General features: G+C 33.1%; 1 pseudogene; it reads right to left on the bottom strand.

The window, feature by feature from the left end:
* LOC107710642 (melanoma inhibitory activity protein 3-like) overlaps positions 1 to 11,479 on the bottom strand; it is a 36,146-nt pseudogene that overhangs the window by 3,034 nt on the left and 21,633 nt on the right.

Here is an 11,479-nt window from a genome sequence, read left to right as displayed (position 1 = left end):
CTGTTTTCTAGGGGTGGGAGAAAAAATCGGTGCATCGCGATTCTCTCGCCAACGATTCAGAATCGATTCTGAGCTTAGTTTTTAACCAGATGCGCCGATGACGCTGGGTTTGCTTTAGAAACACCCGTATTCTGCTTGCTTCCAATTCCTCACACACATACACCACTCGAACGTTCCGTAAAATAATCTTTCATAAAGTTCGGAAAGGTTGAAGCGAATTACAAGGACAATCGCGGGCTTCATTGCACTTGAAAATTTTGCACGCTTTGTTTGATGTAAGTAATCACCAGAAGCGGCTTTACTGACGAGATTCGCATGAAAATCGCATTCTATTTTTTGCCCAGCCCTAACTTGAAGTGTGCGGTCTCGCCTGTCAGTATTTTCCTTACAAATGCTCTACGAAGTCATCATTTATGTGGTTTGGAATGCAGTGGACTTGCATATTTAAAATATGAACCTCACTAACAGAAGGCTGCTTTCAATTTCAAATGCTGACGCGCGCTTTGTTTGTGAAGACTGCTCACGCATGCGGCTGTGCGCGACTCCGTGTAAGTGGTTTAATGCACTTGCATCTCAAAATGGTTTTATGGCGCAAAGTTAATGTAAACACAGCCAGTTACGTCTTAAGGGATTAAACGGACAAGACAACCCACATTACTTCTTATATTTCAAAAGAGATCCGTGCGTGAATGCAGCTCAATAGATCTCCCGCTGTCTGTGATGTCATAGTAAAAAACAACAGTAAAGATGAAGAAAAATCACTCAGTTCTTGAATGGAAAACGTTCAGATAATCTTAAATACTGAAAGCACTCTTTGTTTGTTGTTTGTAATATGTTTCTATGCTCCTCGTTATTTGCTACTTGCTTGTATGTTTTGAAGTTATGTTAGTTTAAAATTCTTAACACAACTGTTTTAATTATTTTTTTCAATTTGTAATTATTTTAAAAAGTACTTAATTACCCATGTAAGGATATGTAAAAGTAAGGATTTTAAGATTCTCAAGTCGGTAAACTAATTAATTAATAAGGGGGAAAAAAGTAGATCAAGAATCGTTCTGGAATCGGATCGTGACTCCCAGAATCGGATCGTGAGGTGACTAAAGATTCCCACCCCTAGGAAATACAAGTGATGGACCGAAATTTCGGAAACCAAAATATGTCTGTTATATACTAATAATATTACTAATATTTTCCTTTTTTAAAACTCCAAAACTGGTAACATGTCAGCTGTGTGGACGGTAGTGCTCAATTAACAATATCGGTTTGCCTTTTTTTGCTTATTTTTAGATGTTTTAGTCTAACGCATGTAACCTCAGACACTTTGATCTTCTGAGATACGGACAATACAAACACAGTGTATTAACATACAGGCATCTGTTTCCACTTCTCACTGAGAGAAGATGCGGGAAAGCTTCTTTCTCACCTTTGCATTGTTCATCCTCCCCCATTTCACTCAGAATGGTCAATAGCATAATCTAATGTTCTACATGAATGCAAGTGATATTCACAGTCATGTTTGGTTTCATTTGAAACGACTGGTACAATGGTCTCAATCTTACAAGGAGACTAAAAGGTAATGAAGATTACCAAACGGTGGCGGTAGGGGTCCAAATGGGCCGATTGGACGAGGAGGGCCGTATGAGCCCATGGGTGGCGGTCTGAAGCGCTGCTCTGGCGGGATCATGGGCGGGTGGCCATTGAGCGGTCGTATCATCATGGGTGGCATGACTGGGGGTCCGTACGACTTCGGTGGAGGAACCGGAGAATCACGGATGGGAGATGGCAAGAAGGATCCCTGACTCTGAGACTTGGAGAGCTGGAGGAGAAGATGCAGAACTACAGGTTATGAAAAAAAGTGATTTAACACCGGATTCCTGTTAACCGACCCAAGCAGACATCAGTGAACCACTGCAAGGCCAGAAACATACTTTATACAAGAACAGCAGAAACAAGCGCAGGGATTCACAAACCCTTCTGTTAGCCCAACATCTTGGACATAAAACATTTTAATATTCCAGTCATCCTGAGATTTTAAGTTTTTTTATTTAAAATTAGTTCAATCATTTAACACATTCACATGCATGCTCACGGTTCTCTGATGTTTTTTAATGGTCACACTGCTGTTTTAGGAACCCAATCAGTTTGAATATAATAATAACAACAATAGCCCTAATAATAGTAGTAATAATTATCAGCTCTATTGATCATTAATTATTAATATAATAATAATATAACTAATTATAAAAAAATGAAGTCAAATATATTACTGTTGTAAATTACAATTATACTATAAAATAAACCGAACATTTGATATTACAGTTACAATAATTTGTCTTAACATTTCAAAGCCTCAAGCTTTATTAATAATAATCATAATAATTGTTTACTATATTAACCAATTATAAAAATGAATAAAGAAATCTTACTGCTGTAAAATAAAAGTTTAATGTAAAATAAAATAAAGATTGATGATAATTTTGTATTTTACACTACAAGTTACAATACTAATATTTATGTCTTAAATTCTTCGCTTACGAATGTTCAAACTCTCAAGCTTTTAACACTTCAATGCCTCAAGCTTAATTAATAATTATCATAACTGTTGATTATTAATCTAACTCCAATTATAAAAAATGAAAGTGTTGTAAATTACAATTGTACTGTAAAAAATTATTTTATTTTACACTACAATAATATTGAAGTAATATTATTATTATAATATTAATAATATTACTTATTAATAATATTAACTATTATAATAATAATAATAATACATTCATTATTAATGGATACTCAAGCTTTTATAATTTATGAAATATTTATATTTTAAAAATATTTAAGCTTTTGACATTTCAAAGTGTTGTAAATTACAATTGTACTGTAAAAAATTATTTTATTTTACACTACAATAATATTGAAGTAATATTATTATTATAATATTAATAATATCACTTATTAATAATATTAACTATTATAATAATAATAATAATAATACATTCATTATTAATGGATACTCAAGCTTTTATAATTTATGAAATATTTATATTTTTAAAATATTTAAGCTTTTGACATTTCAAAACCTCAAGCTTTTATTTTGGCAGAATACGGCTGAAAGGCTGTAAACGTCTGTGCACAAAAATGTTAGAAATTATCAAAATGTGTAAAAGCATGAGTGGCAAATGTTGCGTTACCCAACTCTCAGGACATGCAGAGCATTATTTGTGCAGCCCTATCTATTTAAGCCCTATTTATTTATTTTCATTTTACATTCAATTCAATTTCACATACTTAACATGCGCTTGTGTCACTGTGGTGGTAATGCATCTTACTACTCATTAGAGCCGATAAAGTCTTGTTGTGTTCCATTTCAATCAATCTTGCATTGCTAGAACTATTTTGCATTCATGTACTTGTGTAGAGTATGTTTCAGGCCTATACATGCTGTAACTCACTCACCGACATGAGGTTTGTTAAACATACGCCACATTCTGAGCACAAGACCCACACAGTAATTAGAAAGTGAACAAAGACATGTTGTGATTAATCAGGCTCTGAAGACCCCCAAAACAGACCCTGGCACTGTGCACAAACCAGTCCCATCCATCCCAGCACCCAGCCGCTGTACTCACAGGCTCTATGGGCTCAGACGAGACCTGCTCTGAGGCCTCGGCCGTCTCACTGACCGGTGCCGGCTGCTTTAAAGCAAACACACCCACCGCCGTTTAATGGAGAACAACATCTGGATACGCATGACTGTTTACTGGAGATCTCCTTGCTCACATTTGGACATATTGTACATAAAATCTCAGAGAAAAACATGACAGCTGTGATCCTTACCATCGGTCCATCGTGTGCACAGGGAGATGAAGTCCTCGGAGGAAACATTTCTGAAAATGAAATTTAGACATCTGTGAATGCAGATATAATGTAGATCTTAAACTGTGCAATGCAGACCATATCTGATAAAGTCCACATTTATTAAAAAAGAAAAAAAATTCTATTTAAAATAAATGCTGTTCTTTTGAACTTTCTATTCATCAAACAATCACAAAAGATGTAAACAATGTTTTTAATTTCTCTATTTAGCTTTAATTTATTTCGGTTTGCTATTTTAGTACTTATTTTAGATGACAAGTCAACATTTCTAATTTTCATTTAAGAATTTAAGCTTTTCATCTAACATTTATATTTTATTTTATTTCAGCTACATTTCAAATAAAAAAATGACCATTGTCATATTTTTTTAATATAATTTTTCTATTTAGCTTTGATTTATTTTTATTTCAGTTTTAGTTATTTTGGTACTTATTTTATTTAGTTGGCAAGGTAACATTTCTCATTTTGTTTTTTTTTGTTTTTTTTTAATAAATAAATTTTTTTTTAGCAAGAAAGCATTAAATTGATCAAAAGTGCCAGTAAAGACATTTATAATGTTACAAAATATTTCTATTTCAAATAAATGTTGTTCTTTGGAACTTTCTATTCATCAAAGAATCCTGAAAGATAAAATGTATCATGGTCTCCACAAAAATATGAAGCAGCACAACTGTTTTCAACATTGATAATAATCATAAAAATAAAATGTTTCTTGAGCAGTGATCATGTGACACTGAAGACTGGAGTAATGATGAAAATTCAGCTTTGACCACAGAAATAAATTACATTTTACTATATATTACAATAGACAACAGGTATTTTAAATTGTAATAATATTTCAAAATTTTCACTGTATATTTGATCAAATAAATGCAGCCTTCTTTGCTGCTTTATAACAGGTCGTATCATAAGCACCTGGTCTGGATGGCAGCGGGTGTCCGAGATCCGAGAAGCGTCCGTGAGGGTCAGACGGGGGTCGTGGACCTGGAACAGATCACAAGGGATTAGGAGCCGTTATCAGTCATTTATACTGACATTAGAGGCTGGACTTCAGGAGCAAACACATCAGCAACGCTTTCAATGACAAAGACTGAAGGAAATGCTCTGAGGAGAGAAACTGAGGGGGAAATGACAGGAAAGCTAAAACGGAGAGCGACTCAAAAACAGGAAAGCTGGAAAATGAAAGGAGAGGATAAAGTTGATGTCAAGGGGAGGAAGACGACGCAGCGGCGACTCACCGAACGGTTCGCCCCGTCGCCCTACAGGTGCAGAGGGGGGGCGTCCTGGACCCTCTATCATTAGAGGAGGAGAGGGAGCCCCCCCACTCACAGGAGATGGCCCGTACGAATCACCTGTTCAGACCAAACCAGCACAATCAGAAACAATATGAGCCAATGACACAACCGGACACATAAGAGCAATCAACCCTGCGCTAAGCTCCGCCCCTCGGTTACTGTCGCCAAGTCTGACAAGCCTCCCAAAAGTAGTAAAAAAAGTGAAAAAGTACTATATTATGACGAGTATTTTTAAAAACGGCATATTTAATTACTTTTGCTTTTTTTTTTTTTTTTACCTTGGAAAAATGTAAAATGCCAGATGAAAACAGATAAAATACTGCTTGTATTCTCTCTGGACTTCATAGACTTACATTATACCAGTATTGTTTGTATACTAATATAGTAGTTATTATTTTTCATTAGCTTTCATTTTAATTTTTGTAATTTTTTTATATGCTTTTGTCATTGTCATTAGTTTTTGGATTTTTAAAAAAATACTTTTTCTATCTAGCTATTAAGTTATCTAATAATTATATTTTATTTCAGTTTTATTTCAATTAATGTTAAAGATTTTTAATAGCAAAAAAAAAAAATTATATTAAGCTATTATGTTTAAGTTTTTTAATTTAATAATGATATTTTATTTTAACTTTATTTCAATTAATGAAAACGATTTTTAATAGTTTTGGTTAACAATAACAATTTTTCTATTTATCATTCATGATTTTTATTTCAGTTTTAGTTATTTTGGTACATATTTTAGTTAAATTTTTTCATCTAATATTTACATTTTATTTCAATTAATAAAGATTTTTAGTTTCTGTTAACAATAACAACTTAGCATTATACAAGAATGAAACCCTGTCAGACTGAATGCATTTCTCATCATAATTTGTCATTAGTTTTTTTTTTTTTTAAACAACGAATTTCTATTTTGCATGAATGATTTTATTTCCATTTTATTTATTTTAGTACTTATTTTAGTCACCTAGGCAACATTTCTATTTTTTTGTTTTACATCTAATATTTATATTTAATTTAGTTTCTGCTTCATTTCAATTAATGAAAATGATTTGAATAGTTTTCATTAACAAAATAACATTGCATTTATACAAGAATGACCGTCTGTGTCTGAAATATGGTTTTGCCATATTCATTTGTCAGTTTTCATTCATTTTTTAAAAATAATGTTTGTGTTTTCTTTCATTTATTCTTACTTCAGTTATTTTAGAACTTAACATTTTTTTACATTTTCATCTAATAACAATAACAAAAATGATTTTTAATAGTTTTAGTTAACACCACCACATTATGCAAAAACAAAAGCCTGTCAAACGAACTGTGGACAGCAGCAGCAGCTATTCTGTGGGTGGTGTGTGTAGTGAAGACCCTGTGAAGTGTGAATGAGAGGACAGAAACTCCTCACCTCGGCGCTGTGGAGGCATGTGGCGGTCTGGAGGTCCAGAGTTGAGTTTGAACAGACTTTGCTCCAGGTCTGATATTTTATCGCTGTACTCCACAAGCCTTTACAAATGCACAAACACCAGAGCTCAGAAACATCACTGACAATAACAGCAACTAGTGTTGTCACGGTACCAAAATTTTAGTATTTGGTACCAATACCAGTGAAAATCCACGGTTCTCAGTATCAAAGCAAAACACAAAAACATGCCAATTAAAAAAAAGCTATAGGAGCATTAAATAGTTAATAAAGAAACTTCATTCTAAAGGCTTGTTCACACCGGAACGAATATCGCGCGCGATTATCGCAGACGTTTAACGCCTCGTGACTAAACAAAGGGCGCCAATGTAAGTGTGCACACCGACGCGCAAACGCGAGGCGTAAAAGCGTCATTTTTTTAAAAACACCTCGGGCTCTTTTTTTTGGTTTGACGCGCTGCGTCAAAAACTGGCCGGCCAATGAGAATGGCGCTTTTGTTCAGTATGAACACAAAAGACGCGTCGAAAAACGTCGGCGATAAGCGCGCACGATAATCGTCCCGGTGTGTACGAGGCTTAATGCTCATTGCATTAGCGCTAGCCGCGCTTATGCTAACGATTAACTACTCCAATAACAGCGATGTGCATTTCAATCCGACATTCAAATGCAACTTACCTACTTGAACTCTTTCATTTGATGTGGGTGTCTGTCTTTAAAGTGTTTTGTTACTTTGATGTGTTTCCTCATTTTGATGTCGCCATGTCTCAGTGCTTTTATGAAGAGAGCGCATCTGCTTTTGTGCTCTCCGTTTGAATTTAAATTTACGCTCTCCGTAAAACATCCGTTTTAATTTTTTTAGTACCGACTTGGTACCGAAGTACCGGGTCTTTTGACAACGCTAACAGCAATGATATGGAGGATACTGCATTTGAACAGTGTGATATTCTATTCCGTTCCATTCTATTATTAAAAAACAAAAAAAAACAAACCTAGTTACGTGTACTGTGCTAGACTAACTGAGACTTGTCATGGCACTTGTATACTGTTGTTGTTCTCTCGTTGGTCTGATTGCTTCTATTGTTCTCCTCATTTGTAAGTCGCTTTGGATAAAAGCATCTGCTAAATGATTAAATGTAAATGTGATTTGATGAATACTCACTTCTGACGAAGAGTGGCCGACTCTCTTCGTTCCTCCACCAGAGTTCGTTCAGAGGTGCGGGCTTTCAACTATAAAAAGGAAGAAAAAAAAAAAACAGTAGGTATGATTAATACATCGGTAAATATATCAGTATTAGCCAATTTTATTATTATTAATAAAAATTAAATAATTTTGTTATCTGCTTTTGTCTTTGCCATTTAATTGTAATGATTTTAAATATTTATAAATAATTGTAAGCTATCAGTATCAGTCAGCGCATCCCTAATGCAAATGACAAAAAGCTTCTAGTTTTCATTACAAAGTCTACAAATTGTTTTCATTTTTCTGGATTGTTTTAATGGTTCAATTAAATTTTAGTAATAAAAAGACATGTCTAATTAATTGAAATCATAAAATTAGACAACTTAAAAACAATTTATTAAAAGTTTAACAAAATAAATTTTTAGGGCCCCATGAAATCCGTTTTATTCCATGTTTTCTGCTTTAATTTAAAATTTGCATAATTTTAATAATCAAAAAGCATGTCTAATCAATTGAATTCATAAAATTTTTACATTTTAAAAATTTCTTACGATTTTTACAACAACATGGCCACAATAATTAATAAAAATTAAATAATTTTGTTATCTGCTTTTGTCTTTGCCATTTAATTGTAATGATTTTAAATATTTATAAATAATTGTAAGCTATCAGTATCAGTCAGCGCATCCCTAATGCAAATGACAAAAAGCTTCTAGTTTTCATTACAAAGTCTACAAATTGTTTTCATTTTTCTGGATTGTTTTAATGGTTCAATTAAATTTTAGTAATAAAAAGACATGTCTAATTAATTGAAATCATAAAATTAGACAACTTAAAAACAATTTATTAAAAGTTTAACAAAATAAATTTTTAGGGCCCCATGAAATCCGTTTTATTCCATGTTTTCTGCTTTAATTTAAAATGTGTATAATTTTAATAATCAAAAAGCATGTCTACTCAATTGAATTCATAAAATTTTTACATTTGAAAAATTTCTTACGATTTTTACAACAACATGGCCACAATAATTTTTTTTTCTTTTCCAGAAATTCTGTGTTGTCCGTTTAAATTTTTCTTGATTTATGATTTAATATAAACGTATTATCAAAAACAGTGGTAATCAAATGAAGGCATGAAACATAATTTAACTAATCTTTTCAAATGTAAACCAATGAATATTAACAATTATTTAATTTTTTGGCAAATTGCTGTACAACAGAAGTTTACTGTTAAAATTAAAACATTGTGCAATTTTCCAAATAAAAAAAAATAAATTATTTTCATTATTATTAATATTACTATTAGTAGTATTACCATAAGTAGTGCATTCCACTGTACAATAGTAATATTTCTGTATTTAAATCTGCATTTAAAACATTTTGAAATGTGTACCATATCAGTCTATGGTCATAACACACAAATAATTGTAAGCTATCAGTATCAGCCAGTGAATCCCTAATACAAAAGACGAAAAGCTTCTAGTTTTCATTACAAAGACGAAGCGTGGTAATTACTCACCCAGTTCTCATGGACTTTCTTCTCCTGGATTGCCACCTGTTAGAAAGCGATGGCAGGGAGGTGAGAATGAGACTATGATGAGTTGAGAATACAGTGATTCTGTGCAGTAAATGTTTCTCACCTCAGACTTCAGAGAGCGTTCGTTCTGCTGCATCTCCTCCTCGATGTCCTTGATCTTCTGTTTCAGGGCTCTCACCTCCTCCTCTGAGAGCACAGCTTTACTGTCCACCTCCGACAGCTTCGTCTCCTTCTCGCGTCTCTCCAGCTCCTCCTGAGTCAGTTTCCTACACGCACACATCACCAATTTCAATTGATATGAAATCTGTGTCATCCTGAACAGGCAGATCAGAATTTAAGTCATATATTTCTTCTCATTTCTCCTGTTTTCTAGCTGTCGTTGTCTAATAAACCTGGCACTTTGTTCCTCTGTTGGAAGTCACCTGTTAAATGAGTAAATGTATTATGCATTATTTAGGATGCAGCGTCAATGCAAAATGTCAAGTCACCTTTATTTGTATAGTGCTTTATACAATACTGGTTGTGTCAAAGCAGCTTTACAGAGTCAAACAGGAAAATAGTTTGTCAATGATGCAACAGCTGTGTGAAATACAGTAGTTTGTATCATAACGTGCACTTGTGTGCAAGATTTCTAGTTTCCATCTGCACTTCCACTGCACAAACTTACAGCTGATGCTCAAGTTTTTTCCCCCTGAATTGCTATGAGATAGTTTAATAGCTAATAGTTTATTTTGAATATTTTAGAACATAGTAACTAAAAACATGGAAATAATAAATAAAACATACATATACATATATATACATACATTATATATATATATATATATATATATATATATAGCAACATTGAACTAATGGATCTAATTTGAGCACTCGATTTTTTATTTCACACTGAAGAATTACAATATTAATATACCTTATTTTGTTTAATATATATTTCTTCTTTAAAAAAAATTATATTTCCCCAAATTGTGCAGCCCCAATTAAATGTATCAATAACAGATCACAATAACTGGCTTTTTACACTAATGGATCTCATGTGAGTAATTGATTTTTTTCTTTATTTTACAATGAACTATGAGAATTTTTATATTAGGGCTGGGTATCGATTCAGAAGAAAAGAAATTAAGAGCCACAGGCCTGTATTTTAAACCTATTCTTTATTGTATAGGATCCTTTTTAAACAATAATAAGGCCTAATAAAATGTTCTTAATTTTTCTGGTAATCAGATGAAGGCATAAAACATTAATTTAATTTATCCTAATCAAATGAAAATTAAACACTTTTATTTTTTGGCAAACAAAGTGCTGCACAACAGAGGTTTACTGTTAAAATTAAAAAGAAAACAAATGTGATTATTCCTTTAAAAATAAAGATTTATTAATATTTAATAGTAGTAGTAGCATTGTTGTTACATTGAGTCTTAAGACTGCTAAATAGTAATATTTCTGATACAGTTTCTTCACGTTAAACTAAACTTTTATTTTGAAGGGGTTGCCTTGAGGAACTTGCAGCTGCTGTGTATGTGATATGACGGTAGTTTTGTCAAATTAAACGGTAAAATGCTAATGAAGTGACTCTCAGAGCAGCTGGGGATAATATTTGTGTATTCATATCATCATAGTGAGACGACCGAGGCTGAAAACACCACGTGCGTCGTCCGCGCTTTAATAAAGTGTGTAGTAAACAAAACAGTGCGTCGCAACACCCGCCATTCATTCATTGCAGAAATCATGGCGCCTTTACGCGTGATGTCAAATGCATCCACACATTTGTAGTATTACTATAGAATTTTACCTGAGCATTGCAAATTACGCATATTGCTTTGTTCTTGGTTCTTGTCAACAGTATCTCCGCCATAAGCACTGAATGAATGACAGGCTTTCCGTTGTAACATTGCGTAAGGGTGACATCTAGTGGAGAAGACTAATGATAAGATTCACGTTAATCAGATCTTGTTTTAAATGTGCTGAAATCCCGGAAAAGATTGATTCGCGGCTTTTGAGAATCGATATCGAATCGACGTCATGTAAAAAAACGATTAATCGGAAAATAAATATTTTTGCCCAGCCCTACATGTAAACACAGCCTATAGTCTACTTTTCTTACGCTAAGGTAGTAGGCTATCACAATTTTAAATTAAAACTTACCATTGACAGAAACAGCCA

This window comes from Sinocyclocheilus rhinocerous, unplaced genomic scaffold (assembly GCF_001515625.1).
Source record: "Sinocyclocheilus rhinocerous isolate Xijiao unplaced genomic scaffold, SAMN03320098_v1.1 scaffold4856, whole genome shotgun sequence".
Lineage (NCBI taxonomy): Eukaryota > Metazoa > Chordata > Actinopteri > Cypriniformes > Cyprinidae > Sinocyclocheilus > Sinocyclocheilus rhinocerous.
This window is presented reverse-complemented; position numbering and strand designations above follow the sequence as displayed.